Genomic DNA, 15,375 nt, shown 5'->3' on the forward strand with positions numbered 1-15,375 from the left:
AAAATCATGTTAACACATATTTGAATGAATATAGAATAATTAATTGAGCAAATGCAAATAATGCTTTTAAATTCGACCAATAAAGTTAACCAAAATAAGTATAATAATTTCCTAATAATTCAGTCCACATTAATGTCAAATTTAATCCCCTTTAAATATATATTTTTTGGATTAGATATCAAGAAAGAATTACATAGCTTCAACAAAAAGACTGAGTTCAACAGTAGTCAAGGCACCAATAGAAGGTGCATATACAAAATACACAATTAACGTGCACCTCCAAGTAAAAGGGGATTACAACTGATTTACATATTTATAAACAAAATGACATCATAGCATATTACATATTTATAAACAAAATGACATCATAGCATATTAATCAGCTATTAAGGAAGTAGGATTTCAGCATCCGGTGAGTCATTGTTGCCCATAAGTGGGAGCAATGCCACCCAACCCATAGCTCCTTCCTGCCATACTTCTACCCGACCATCTAGCAGTTCTTTCTTATGAGGATGGGAAATGCGCTCAGTGATCAGATCGGCCTCCTCCTGGATGATCTCCATATGCATTTGTCTATGATCCAATTGCCTCATGAAGGCTACTAGAGCTTGTTCAAAAGCTGCTTTCTCTGGTTCATCTCTTTCCCAAGTGAACCCATGTGATAGTTCATAGATGTACACAATAGTGGCCCCGTCCTTGATCCATCTGTCAAACTTGTCTGAGTCAATTTTAAGCACAACAGTGACTTGCACAGAAATAGAATGAGCAATGAGTCTCCTAAGAGACTCAATGAGGTGTCTAGTATTGCTATTAAAGATGTCATCATTGCGATACTTCCATATGAGCCACAAAACTTCCAAAGAAAAACAAGACCAAAAGATATTAGCAATATCCCCTTTAAATATTAAATACCAAATATTTAATATTCGACCAATATTGAACCTATAGATTAAAATTAAACATTTTACTTATAATAACATCCATTATTAAAATTTACAAAAGAAATTTAACTTAAACATCAATATATATATGTATATGATTATTAGCATATATATATATATATATATATATATATATATATATATATAATTACCTATTATATAGATTTCATTAAAAATAATAACCCCAATAACAATTGTAGAAATAACTTTTCTCACAATGACTAAATCACAAATGGGGTTAACCATTTCAAATTTGAAAAGGTTCCCCGCCCCCCTTTATTTGTTTATTTAATTATTATTTTCTTGTACAACCCTCAGTAGGGTTTGTTTATTTTTATATCTAAACCTTATTCTTATTTTTTTTATCAATAACTAACCCTAACCTGAAATTGGGTTAGGGCTTCTTTACTTCTAACATATTTTTTCTTGTTTTAAATGTGTGTGTGTGTGTGTGTGCAGGTGTGGCAGCCGAGCAGGCCACGCATGGTGGAGGAGGCAGAAGTTGATGAGAGGGGGACCGAGGGTTTAAAGTAGGGGGGCTGGTGGCTAGGTAGTCGCGGTGCCACCAGTGGGTTGCCCCACTAGGTGGGTAGCAGCCCACACAGTGGCACGACCCATTGCGGGGGTCGCGGTCCACTTAGTGGCCGTGAACCACACAGTGGTGCGGCCCACTGTGGGGGTCGTGAACCACCTAGTGGCCGCGGCCTGTGGCTTCCCTAAGGGGACCGGCCGCCATGCATTGCTTAAGATGTATATTTTTTTTTTTGTAAAATTTTTTTGTAAATTTTTTTTACAGTAGCTTAAATAGTATAATATATTTATAAATGCAAGTATATATTATATATATATATATATATATATATATATATATACTCATATGCATTCAGTCAAATGAGGGTATGAAAAGAATTTTGGGATATATTTAAAATATATATGTATATTTTATATATATTTATATATATTTATATAAATGTATATATATACATATATTTTTATATACATATTCTCATGTCCATATATTTAATCTGATTTAAACACTGATCTATTTAACCAGATTATATAAACATTAAAAAATATATGCACAAACTTAATAATCTATTTTTTTATATGGCAACAACATACATGTTCATCTATTTTTCTTAAAAGAATACAACAGATTAGTTTTACATTTAAAACATTAGGAATTTAATTAAATTATATATATATATATATATATATATATATATATATATTTGAGGATATATATATACATATATATATTTATATGGTTAAATCTGTATTTTCATAGCTTAGAGCAGGCTATTTTCAAATATATAGAATATAATAAATTTTCTTTTCTTTTAATAACATATAGTTTCATTTTTTGATTCAAAATAACAATATCTAGATTTACAATATTTTTTACTTATACATGCATTTTCAGATTTGGAGAATATAACAATAATGATTTTATTTATAGCTGCAACTATCTTTTTCTTATTTACTTTTTATCAATAAACAACAAGATGTAATGCAGATTAATATTAACTCTAAAATGTCTATTTATTTATTTTTTTGTGTTTAAACTATAGACATAAGCAAATATTTCATTTCTTTAAAAAAAATAACTACTCTACTAACATTTAACTATTTGCATTTCTTTTGCAATAACAATTAGGACAGAAATAAATTTCATTCCTAATCTATTTCAAGTAACAAATATCAATAAAGAAATAACCCAAAAATATATTCCTCTCTTTGCAAGAATATATATTTAAGTAAAAATACATCTTTATTACATGGCAAAACTATTCAAATAGTTACATTTAGTACATCATGGTTCCCTTCACTAGAATAGGAAGATAACAAAATCAAGCCTCTCATTTCTACTAAATGAGGGCTTGCCAAATACATTTATTTTCTTACAACTAAATACAAATAAAAATAGGATCAACCATAGCTTCCCTTCCAATATTTTTTCCAAGCAAACCGACAATAAAAGTTTGTAGGTTGTGACCATGGAGGCTCACCTCCCAACCTAGGCTTACATGAAGCCACCTCCAAGCTAGGAGAACCAAGGCTAAATGAGTTACACACAAACATAAACACACAAGCACGAAGAACTCACAATATAAGCACTCCCAACCCAAAGATAAGCATAGTCACTTATGTGACTATTTCTTATGGGGTCAAGGTGAACCAAGTACCTAGAGGAGAATCTGCAAATAGGAGAATATAATGCCTTTGCAAGACTACCACGTAGAATAACCATAATTTCCCAACTTGTCCCAACAAATCCTTATGTCCCCCAAGGAATACAAGCCAACAAACTCCCCTTATGACCCCCATTTCATAAACATAAAACATTATGCAGCAAGGGTCCCATAACCCTTATGTATCACACTCTTCCAAAAAGAGTCTCTACACTCTTAGGCTGTCAAACAACCCTTCACCCCAAGGCTTCTCTACCCTCCCAAGGGTGAGTATGGCCTCAAAACACGAAAAATAATAACATGAATATGTGCAATACAAAATACACAAGGAAGAACTCAACATCTTCCCAAGCCTACTAAGAAAACAATAATGGAAAACAACAAACAATATTTTCATATTTACAAAACAACATACATGAGGAAGTATTTCAACCAACCTTAAAACCTACAAATGGGATGAGTAGAAGTTGTAGGAGAGCTACTCAATCCACTATTCTTTTTCCTTTTCAAGACTTAGCCAAAGATCCAACTCAAGAAACTAGAACAAAAAAAGCAAGCAAAATTTCTATGTCTCCAAAATGGAGAGTGGGTGATCAAACCATTCCCTAAGAAGAAACTCCTCACTCTTTCCAATCCTCTTGGGAAGGGTGAGGGATGTTAATAGGTTGGTATTCCCAACACCTTACAAGATTTCTAGCCAAGGCACCTCAAAAAGGTAAAAGAGAATGGGGAAGAGTAATATCACTCATGAGGAAGGTTGTCTAACCTAGGTAAGATCCTCAAAAGTTGAAATTCGGCCATCTTGAAAAATTCAACTTTTGGGGTGACTAAACAGTCACTAGGGAGTGGACACATGGCTAAAATTGGCCTTTACCCATAGGAACATCATATGGCCCATTAAAAATGCCCCTAACATGACCTTAGGAGTTAGTTTAACCCTCTAGAAACTCACCCAAAGTTTACCTACGGGTCAACCCCGAGTTGACCTTTCTAATGGCTCCCTATCCAAGGCTTTCTTGGGACCATACTAGGATATTTGAAAAATGCATTGGTAAAAAAAATTCCTCCCAAGGGACATGTCACTGCCAACTCACTTTACAACACGTGTCAAGTGACACCACAAAATTACACATTACTTAAATACACACAACAATGTCCCTTTTTCAGAATTAATAAATTTAACAATTTTCAAATTAAACACACTTCCAAGCATAAACATTTACAAATTAACAAACATTTACATATGAGGTGTTGTCTCTTCAAATAGACAGCCCTTGGCTTCACAAACGCACATAGGTTTAGGCTTGATTCTCTGAATAGTTTCCATGGTCACATGGATCAGTTTTCCTGCACATCTCACTTTGCACATTAGTAATTCCAAAAGTCACATATAATATTATTATATGAAAAGAATATAATTCAGACATTTGCTTACAATTTCAATTATAATAATCAAGTTTCCAATTATCTAATAAAATCCACATAAAATAATCTACTAAATGGCATCATCATAATCAACATGAAATTTAATCATTTATAAAACATGCATCCATAATTTCTAGCATCAAAATAATGTACTGCAAATCAGAGATAAATGACATACACCATATCAATGTTATCCAATCACTGGATCATATAGAATCTATGTCCATAATGCATCAAAATATAGTATCAAAAATAGGTCCAACATGAAAATAACTGAAATGCTATGACAGATTGGGGTAGGGCCTCACAGGATATACACCAATCGAGTCATTACTAAAGAATCATCAGCATGACTTTTGCTATCGGAACATGCGAATTGTTGTCTTGTTGATAGTTGATAAGGTTATCGGTAAGACTTACACCAATAGGGAGAGAAGCCTTAGTCATCGGTACAACTTAAAGAGATAGGCATGTAACATTTCAAGCTATCGCGACACCTGATGGAAACAATAGAGTAGGAGATTCATCGAGGAAAAATTAACTATCGATAGAGAATGTTCAAGGTTATGCCGATACCCGATGGAGGGCTCGAAAAGACACACACCGATAAAAAACAAAGCAACTTAAGGAATGAAATATTGTCGAGGGCACCAAGGGAGTAATTTGTCGGGAAAACATATATCGATGATTCGTTACAGATACAATTCAAAACTGAAACCAAAGCCACTTGTATTTAATGCATGCAATTGAGTAGATTGATGGCTCACACAAGGCAAATTAAGAATCAAATGCAGGTTGCATCTTAGTAAAAAACACACAAGGTGAGAATTATTGCTCACAATTCATCATGCATCATGGAGGCTGCAAGTTCATCAAGAAGAAAGAGGAGTGCTAAGGGCTTCGAATCCACGTCTAAAAAATCCAAAACAGTGGAAGTTCCTTCTGCACGGAAACTGAATCAAGATATCATTCATCAAGTGCAGTCCCCAGGCCCAAAATCAAGGAGGTCGAAACAACATTTGCCAAGAAAAGACCAGCTTGAGGATAGGTTTAAATGGGTTGGAGATGTGTGAACAAAGGTGAGAGGTTATGAACTCTCACTGTTTCATTTTTTAAGAAAGGAAAGAGAAGTGCCAATTTGTAACCCGTGGATAACCAACTTAGGTAAACTAGTTGTTCCAAATGTTTTTGTAAATATCATATTGATGGAAGTCTTGGTCAAAAATTACAATTCTGTGAAGAGATGCATTCAGTTTCCAAATGGTGAAGTGTTTATCAGATTTAGCCGTGGCACCATAGATGAAGTTTTTAGCTTAGACCCTAACCCTGATGTACCCTTGTCATTTGAAGAACTAGAGGAGGAATTTGTTAAAATGGATACTACTTATAAAGGGTGGAACTTAGCTTTCCACAGGGTTCAAAAGGGCATTCTAACGGAAGAGGATGGTCACCCATTCAACATGGACATTTTCAGACACTACTTATAGTACACCTATATGTCACGCGAATAGGTTGGAGGTATAGAGGCCCCTGATGTAGCTAATATTGGGTCGCTGGTGTTAGCAGCAAATGTACAGATGTATGAGCCAAGACCCTTTGATTATGCTACTTATGTTGTATAAAAATTAGATGAAGGTTTCTTAAACCTCAGAGATAATAGGGATCCCATTTCAAGTTTTACTCGTTGTTAATGCATTTGATTTTATTTTATGGAATATTTAGGGGTTTGTGGCCAATGAATTTAAAATTGAACACAGTGGATAGAGTAAGTAAAGAACAACTAGTATCGATGTGGACATCAGTTTGGGATTCACGATATGTGAAATCAAACTACATCAAGTTTCAAGAGCTAATAGTAAAGCCATTATACTAGATGTATGGTGTCTTGTGTGAAGGATCTATTTCCACTGAAGTTAAAAGATTTCTTAGACCTGTTGTTTTTTATGAAAGAGGTATTGTCAATCACAACTGGAGCGATTGGTTTGTTCATAGGGATTTTGCTTGCTTCAGGATTTATGGTTTCGAAGGAACCCCATATCTATTGCCAAAACTTGTACCAAACATAATTACTTATGTGGAGATTGTGAGACAGTTAAGTGTTTTGAATGCCAAAAATTTTGGAGGTATGCATAAGCAAACTTTCCTACCCTAGACTCTTAGTTTTGGGGATTTTACCATTGTATCAACAAAGGATTATGAATCCATTGATAGGAAACTGATTGAAGAATACAATTTGTTCAAATATGATGCTAGGGTCAATTATGACCCTAAGGGATATATCACAATTGCAAGAAAAGTCAAAATCTAGGAGATTATATTCATGTTTACTTGGAAGCAGAGTACATGTTTAGAAACATGGAGGAGGAAGAGGCCCAGATGGCCATTGATGAATTAAACAAGAAATTGGAAGAAAAGAAAAATAGATTGCAAGAAATGGAAACTGGAGAAGAAGAGAGTGAAGGCGAGCCCAAAGAAGTTGAGGTGGTATCTAGGCATCAAGCACCAGACACAATAGAAGAGCCAGACTTGCAAGAGAAAATTGTTGCCAGTCTGAACATCCATAGTGATGCAAGATAAGATGAGTATTCTGCCTTTGTGTCTGATGATGTTTTTATTAAGTCAAAATAATTTAAATCCTTTTTTATATAATTTCAAAGGGAAAAAACTGAGAGACTCTATCCCAAATGTAACCCCTGAAAAAGAATTAGAATTGTTGGGGAAACTAAAGGAAGAAATCAGTTTAGAATTGACCACTATAACCCCTCAAAGGGGAAGACAACTTCTTAGTGAAGTAGGCATCATCATCTTTCCAGGATGGGACATGAGTGCATCATTTATTTTTGATAGCATGTTACATTGTGAGAATAAGGATTTTAAATTAGATATTCAGGGGGTAAATGATGTGTATGTCAGCTCTAGATTTGACTAGAATGAAGAGGCTTTTCTTTTATGGGCTCTTTACCCTCCAAAAGGCCAAAAATCATTGATGTGGATAAATCCTTTGGTCACATGATGAAATTGAAAGTTGGTGAAGTAGATCCCATTGTTACTGTTGATATGGGTATTGATATTTCAAAATTTAATAAAGAACAACTGGTCAAAGTGATCAAAGAAAGAGATCAATACAAGGGATTATATGAATGATTGCTAAAAAGAGGAGGACAACCTGTGCCACAAATCCATGATGGGTCTCAATGGAAAAAGAAATGTGAGGAAGTGCAACTGGAAAATAAAAAGTTGAAAAGGCAAATGCAAAGTGTGAGGGCTGACACAAACCTCTGTTTTATTGACTAAGATATTTGAAAAATTGTAGGGTTTCCTTGAAGATTTTTGGGCTATTTATCAAAAGAATATGGATAATGCAATATCTCACAACTAGATTTATAACAGACTAGGAACTTTGTTGCATGATAAGACAATGGCCAATACATATGCTGAAGTCATTAAAGGAATACAAAAGCTATTGAAAAAGCATGAATACTTTGACACAAAATTGCAAAATGAATTTAATGAATGTAAGGAAATAGTACAACATGGCTTTCCAGAAATTAAAGATTTGAATGGATAGATTAAGGATAAGGATAAATGGATTGTGGAGTGCCAAAGTCTTCTCAGTACATCCCTTAGCATTGCTCGATCTGATGTACTTGACATGATAGACACAATTGAGCAGATGGAAAACTTCATCGCTTTGGAGATTGTGGTCAGAGATAGTATCTATGATGTTGATACCTACAAATTAGAGGGATATTTGAAGCACATTCAGAAGTGCGATCAAATGCTTGGAGACTAGCCATAGATATTGTTAGGACTCATTAAATTTGAGTCAAGTTTTGAGGCCCATTTCAAAATTTTGCTCTGCATTTCCAAATGATCATAAAATGAGTCAGTTTGAATGGTCTAGTTAGAGAGAGAGTAAAATGGAGCCAGTTGATTTTCAAAGGGTAAGGCTTGGGAAGTGTGTCCTACACCTTTCATTTGGTCTATGAGGTGATCTTCAACTTTCAGAATCTAGTTTGGATCAGTTGATCAGGTACCCATTTCAAGGGGTGAGCTGAAAGTGCATTTTAAGTGCAAATGCAGATTTTACCAAGTAGCCTACTTTGAGCACCTATAACTTTTTCCCTCTTGATCATCATGATGAAATTAAAATTGGATTGAATTATATGCATAAAAGTGTGCCTCCATGCAAAATTTCAAGTCTTTTTGAATCCATTTGCTCAGTTTAGTAGGCACAAACTGTTTGCAGTTTGTATGGGTTGACAAGTCCCTGTTTCAGCTGCTAGTTGAAGCCCTGTTTTGCATAAGTGTAAAAGTTGCCTCAGTGAGTGTCATGTCAGAATGTTTGTTCCGGGATATTGTTGGTATAAATGACAAGCCATGTTTTAAATTTCAAGCTCCTGCCAATCTGTTTGATCGGTTTTCAAAAGGGTTTCTTGAGCCATCTTTTTCAGTGTTTTGTACTTTCATTACTATATCAATTAAAGTTGCTATTTTCATGAGCGCACCATTCGCACCCAGTCAGCCTTTTGGTTGAAATGAGCATTCTAAGTTTTGATATGTATTTAAAGCTACCTATGCCTCAGATTTGAGGGTCTATGGAGGTTGTTTAATATTTTTAAGAAAGGCATCATTAGTTGCCTGTGCATTGACTTAATCAGGTCCGCAGTGCCGACAAAGCCAGTTGGTCATCTTTGACCATTAATATTTCCTCACTCGGGATTCGTCTTGAGAAACCGCTTGCTAGAGTTCATGTTTGTATATCAGAGTACACACCTATCAGATGGCGAGGTCCAGAAAGGTGTTTTGACTAGTTTGAAAATTACATCTTCGCAATTAAATACCAAAAACTCAGTTTGATGATCTGAAAATGGTGCCGATTGATTCCAGAGGTATGTTTAAGGTTCATGAGGTATTTCAAAGGTCAGTTGCATGAAAACAAAAAAAAAATTAGCTGAACCCACTTTGGGGCCCGACCTGGCTCATGCTCGTGCATTGATTTTGTTGGCAAATTGGTTTATTAAGAGATGATTTCGTTTCATTATGTGGGCATATAACTGAGAGGCTTTTATGGAACTTTATGGTTTTAAAAATTAGGGTAAAAAATGTCAATACTTTAAGAGCAGCCAAGAGAGGAGCAACATCTTTGGTATCACAAACATAGAATAAAGTCCTCTTACCCTCATAACCATTAATGCCATTGACAGAGAGTAGAAGGATAGAATTTAAAGCTAGTGCAGACCCAGTCAAAGAGCATGAAAGGACAATAATCAATAAATGAGAATGATATTGAATTGATGGAATCTGCAATTCTTTTGCATGGTATTGGTATGCATATCAATCATAAAGGCTATCAAAAGCATTCATATTATCTTATCAAGAACAATGCACACCTTCATGGCTACACTACTATGGAGATAGAGTATACACAAACATATTATTGATTTGCTTGCAAGATATCACAGGAAGAAGTTTCCAAGTCACAAGCATGATTCCTTTGCAAAGCTTCCACATGAGGCACACAAGAAAGTTAAAGCACTTTCAACGATCATTCGCATTGCGGTTGCATTAGAGCGTAGTAACTTGAGTGCAGTTCAGAAGGTTGATGTCATGTATGGCAATGGAGCATACACAATTGTTGTCACACCATCATTAATGAATCCATTTGCTGGAGTTCAACGAGATGTATCCCTTGAGGTGTGGGCAGCACAATCTAAATTTAAGCATTTTGAAGAGGTGTTCGGAAGGAAAATGTTAATTGCAGCTGCAAAAAATTTAAAGCAAATGCAATTAGCAGCAAATGAAGATTGGCAGGCTCAACAGAATATACACCCCCTGCGTGGTATGGTGGAGGAGAGGCAATATGAAACATTTCAGACAAATGCTATTGGCAAGCATTAAAGCCAAATATCCTCTTGTGTGGCTGCTGGCTAAAGCATCATGGAAACCTCCAAGCAAGTTGTAATTTAATGCCAGTCAAACATTCCCCTCATGTGCCCTCCCCTCTGCATGGTTTTTGAGAAGAAATTAGAAACTTTCAAGCATAATGCATTGGCAGGTTTGAAGCAGCATCCTCTCCTCCTATGTGGCTTTGCCAAAGGCATCAAACTTTAATATAGAAAATACCATTGGCAATCCTCTCCTCCCTGCCGTGAGCTTTTGCGAGGTGGGTAAGTTGGAGAAGGAAGTTTACTGGGCATTAAAACTTTCAAATTAATGCAATTAACAGTTTAATTTCCCCCTCTGCCAGCATCCTCCCTTGCGTAGAAATTGGTAAAAGGCGTTAAAAACTTTCAAAGAAAAGGCATTGCTAGGTAAAATGCAGTCCTCGTTGTCTGTGTAGTATGGCTTGGTATTTTGAAAAGGCGTCTAAACTTATGAACAGCAGACTGGGCATGAAAATCTTCAAAATACACAGTCCCAGGCTAAATGCCATTATCCCACATTCACTGGGGATTGGAACTTTTTGGTATTTAAATGCATAAACACACTCATTCATAGTGTCAAAGCCTCAAGGGATTTTCACACAAGGTGTTGGTTGGGTGCCTAGGTGGACCCCATGCATGTGGGCACATTTCTCGAGGCAGCCAAGGAGGCCGAGTGGCGACCAGGTGGACCCCACGTAGGCACGGATCTCAAGGTAGGCAAGTTTTGCAGAGAAAGGGCTACTTAACTGGTGAGCAGGTTGCAGGAGATCCTGTTGGGACTCATTAAATTTGAGTCAAGTTTGGAGGCCCAATTCAAATTTTTGCTTTGCATTTCCAAATAAGTCAGTTTGAATGGCCTAGTTAGAGAGAGGGTAAAATGGAGCCAGTTGATTTTCAGAGGGTAAGGCTCGGGAGACATGTCCTACACCTTTCATTTGGCCTATTCAATGATGTGCAACTTTTATAATTCAATTTGGATAAGTTTGTGAGGTACCCATTTCAAGGGGTGAGCTGAAAGTGCATTTTAGGCACAAATGCAAATTTTATTGAGTAGCCTACTTTGAGTGATTATATCTTTTTCCCTATTGATTTTCATGAATAAATTCAAAATGGATTCAATTATATGCATAAATGTGAGTCAGCTTGCAAAATTTTAAGTCTTGATGAATCAATTTGCTCAGTTTTCAAAGCCAAATCCGTTTGCAGTTTATGTGGTTTGACTAGTCCCTATTTCGACAGCTAGTCGGAGCCCTATTTTGCACAAGTGTAAAATTTGCCTCACTGAGTGTTATGCTAGAATTTTTCTTCCGGGTTAATTCTGACATAAATGACAAGTTATGTTTCAAATTTCAAGCCTTTGCCAATCCGTTTGATCGGTTTTCAAAAGGGTTCATTTAGCCATCATTTTCAGTTATCCATACTTCCAGTGCTATATCAGTTAAAGTAGTTGTTTTTATGAGTGCGCCATTTGCATCCAGCCAGGATTTTGGTTGAAATGAGAATTCAAAGATTTAGTATGTATTTCAAGGTACCTGTGTTTCAAATTTGAGGGTCTACGGAGGTCGTTTGATATTTTTGAGAAGGGCATCATTTGTTGCCAGAACATTGACTTCATCAAGTCCGCAGTGTCGACAAAGCCAGTTGGTCATTTTTGCCGATTAATATATCTTCGCTTGGGACTTGTCTTGAAAAACTGCTTGGCAGAGTTCATCCTTGTATATCAGAGTACACGCCTGTCAGATGGCGAGTCCAGAAAGGTGTTTTGACCGGCTTGAAAAATACATCTTCGTGATTAAATGCAAAAATGTGGCGCAAGTGCCTGAAAGTTGTAAAATTCAATTTTATGATCCAAAAATGATGACGATCATTTCCAGAGGTATGTTTGAGGTCCGTGAAGCATTTCAGAGGTCAGTTGCATGAAAACGAAAAGTTTTTTAGTCGGACCCACTTTGGGGCCCGACCTGGCCTATGCCCGTGCATTGTTTTTATTGGCGATTTTTGCTTACTAGGGAAATTTCAGAATATTCAAATAATGATGCAATTCATAAGTCACAATCAAGTGAAGTTCATATGGGTAGCAGCCATTGAAGATTCAAGGTAAAAGATACTGTGAATTCGAGGTGTAACAATGTAGCTCAAATGAAGGAGATCATGTCTTGTATCTCTACGAGCCAATTCACAGTCCCTAAGAACCATTAAACAAAAGCTACAAAATACAGAGATAGTGAAGTCAAATTACAAAGTCATTTTCATAATAACATACAAGCAAATCAGGAATGGAAGGAGTTTGAAAGTCTTATGATTGCTGAGAATGTATAGCAGTTGGATGAGGCATCTATGTTTGACAAAGGTTTATGAGGAATAACAGAAAATTTCAAGCAAATGCACATTGGTTTGGTTTCTCATTGTCCTATCCTCTCTTTGTTGTGCATTATATGGAGGTATTTTCCTAAGCTCCACACTGTCTGCCCATGTGGTGTTGGAAGGGGATAATGTCAATAGTCTTTTAACCCCTTTATCCCTCTAGCCTTCAGCGTGCTGATTGAGAGGATTTTCAAGCAGCAAAGAAAAATGTTATCTTCTTCTCCTCATGTGCCCTCCCAAAGCATTCTCACATTCTCACGTGGTGATGGAGAAGGAGGCCATCAAAGAATTTCAAAGAAATGCAACAAGCAACAGGCATGGTGTTTGGAGTGTGGCATGGGCATCCTCCTTCTCCTCACGTGCCTCCCCATTTTCTGCTGACAATGGATTTTAATGGAAAGGCATTGATTCCTCTCCTCAGGTCACGTGAGCCTTCTATGAGGCGTTGAAGTTGCAAAAACCTTCAAGCAAATTAAATGGTAGGTGTGCTCAGCCATGGTGTTTGGGAGAACCATAAAAGCTTTCGAATGCATAATGCCCAGCTAGGTCCTCATTGTCTTCAGCGTGGAGTGGTGTTTGGAGTGAAGGTTAAAGCATGAAGTTAATTTAAATAGCTCATGTCTCCCTCCCTTCATCTGGAGTGAAATCTTCAGCAATGCAAAGTTTTCAGCAATGCGTTTGGCATGTAGGTTGCAGAAATTTTGTGGCAAATTACATTGGCAAGTGTTTGTTTTTCCCTCTGTCAGCCATCCTCCCCTACGTATAGATTGGAAAAGTTTTTGAAGCCTTAGAAGCAAATAGAAGATGTATGATCTCACTCCTCCTCTGCATTATGGCACCATTAAGACTCAAAAAACCTTTAGAAATGCAGTCCTAGGCTTAATGTATTGTCCCACATTGACTGGGAAATGAACATTTTCAGTATTTAAAAGCAAGAACACACACATCTAATATGTCAAAGCCATCAAGGCTTTTGACGAACGGTGCCCATTGAGCACCCAAGGCAGACCCCATGCACATGGGTGCGCATCCCAAGGTGACCAAGAGGTGACAGATGGTGACATGTGGACCCCACACATGCATGCTTCTCGAGGCAAGTAGGTGGATTTTGCAGAGAAGGGCCAGCTTAACCAGTGAGCAGATCGTAGAGGATCCAATGAAGCGCATTGATTTGCAGGCCAAAGATGCTCGCCAGTTAAACCCTATGAAACAGTGAAAAGAGATAAAGACCCTGCATGTTTGGAGAGGATCGATGGTCGGCGTGACTTCGCGAAGGCAAGATGCACAAAGGATAAGGGCTGCGAAATGGTGAAAAGCCTAGAGCGAAAATGCAGGAGTTAAAGATCGTGCAAGTCCAAGATGATTCGACGGTCCGCACGATTTCAGAGCTTGAAGATGCACAAAATATACCGTCTGCAAAATGGCGAAAGCCAGGTGGTGGGTCCAGGTGGAAAGACAGCGCATAGGTCATCCGAGGTGGCGATGACGTGGCACACAGGTGGTCGACCAGCAAGCGAACACGTGGCGAGGTGATGAGGTATCATCCCAGAGTGCGCCCAGTGGACCCCATCAACCAATCGAAGGTTGCCACATGGAAAAGTGTCAGAGCACAACAAGAGCCAAAAATCAAAGTTAAATCTAGTTTATTATATAGTTGAAACTATATTAAAAACTCAAAAGTGTAAATGATTGTGCACACTTGAAGAATTAATTTGCTCAGGGCTCCATTTTTGGTCAAAATGACAAGTATCATATATCACCGGAAAGCTCTCGAGATGAGGAATGCAATTTTGCAGTCAATTTCAACAAATATCAGATATTTTGAGAGAAGTTTCCATGGGAAAGAGGAAGGAAGTGAAATTCAGTTGGAGAAAGGGGACACTTGGCTTGTTTTGATGAAACCTAATTTGTTCCCTCTTCCTTCTTATTCCAATTTTCTTCTCATTGTAAGGGTTCCATAATTCTGTGAGAAATGCTCTAGTTTTCATGGCTTCCATTTTTTAAAATTTCTCGACCTAGATGTGTAAAGTTCTATGGTTTGTTTTAGGGTATAGAGGTTGTAGTGCAGTGTTGTAAATGTGGTTTTAGTTGTAGGTCTTACTTGTGTCAGGCATGAGTAAATTCCACACAGTATTGTCTCTAGGTATGTATTTCATTATCATAAAATGAATCCTCAAGGAGGATGAAATTTGTCAATTTCAAGGAGATTGTTGTGGCTATTTATAGGTATCCTTTAGTGAAGGTTTTAAATTCTGTAGTCAGTCATAAATGATGAAATATGTATCCAAGTTTGATAAATTTGTGAGTGAATCAGATGGTGCATTAATATAAGGTATTGATGCATGAATATCTTGTTTAAGGAAAACAAACTTGCATCTATGATTTATATTTGTAGTTCTGTGTGTGACTTTGTTGCCCAATGAACAAGGCACTGGTCTTGCAGGTTTGGAGATGGTTTCAGATATACATTTTAAAAGAAAGTCTAATTTCCCTTTATGTTTAGGGGTGTGTTCTTCTCATTCCAAG

This window comes from Cryptomeria japonica, chromosome 3, assembly GCF_030272615.1.
Source record: "Cryptomeria japonica chromosome 3, Sugi_1.0, whole genome shotgun sequence".
NCBI lineage: Eukaryota > Viridiplantae > Streptophyta > Pinopsida > Cupressales > Cupressaceae > Cryptomeria > Cryptomeria japonica.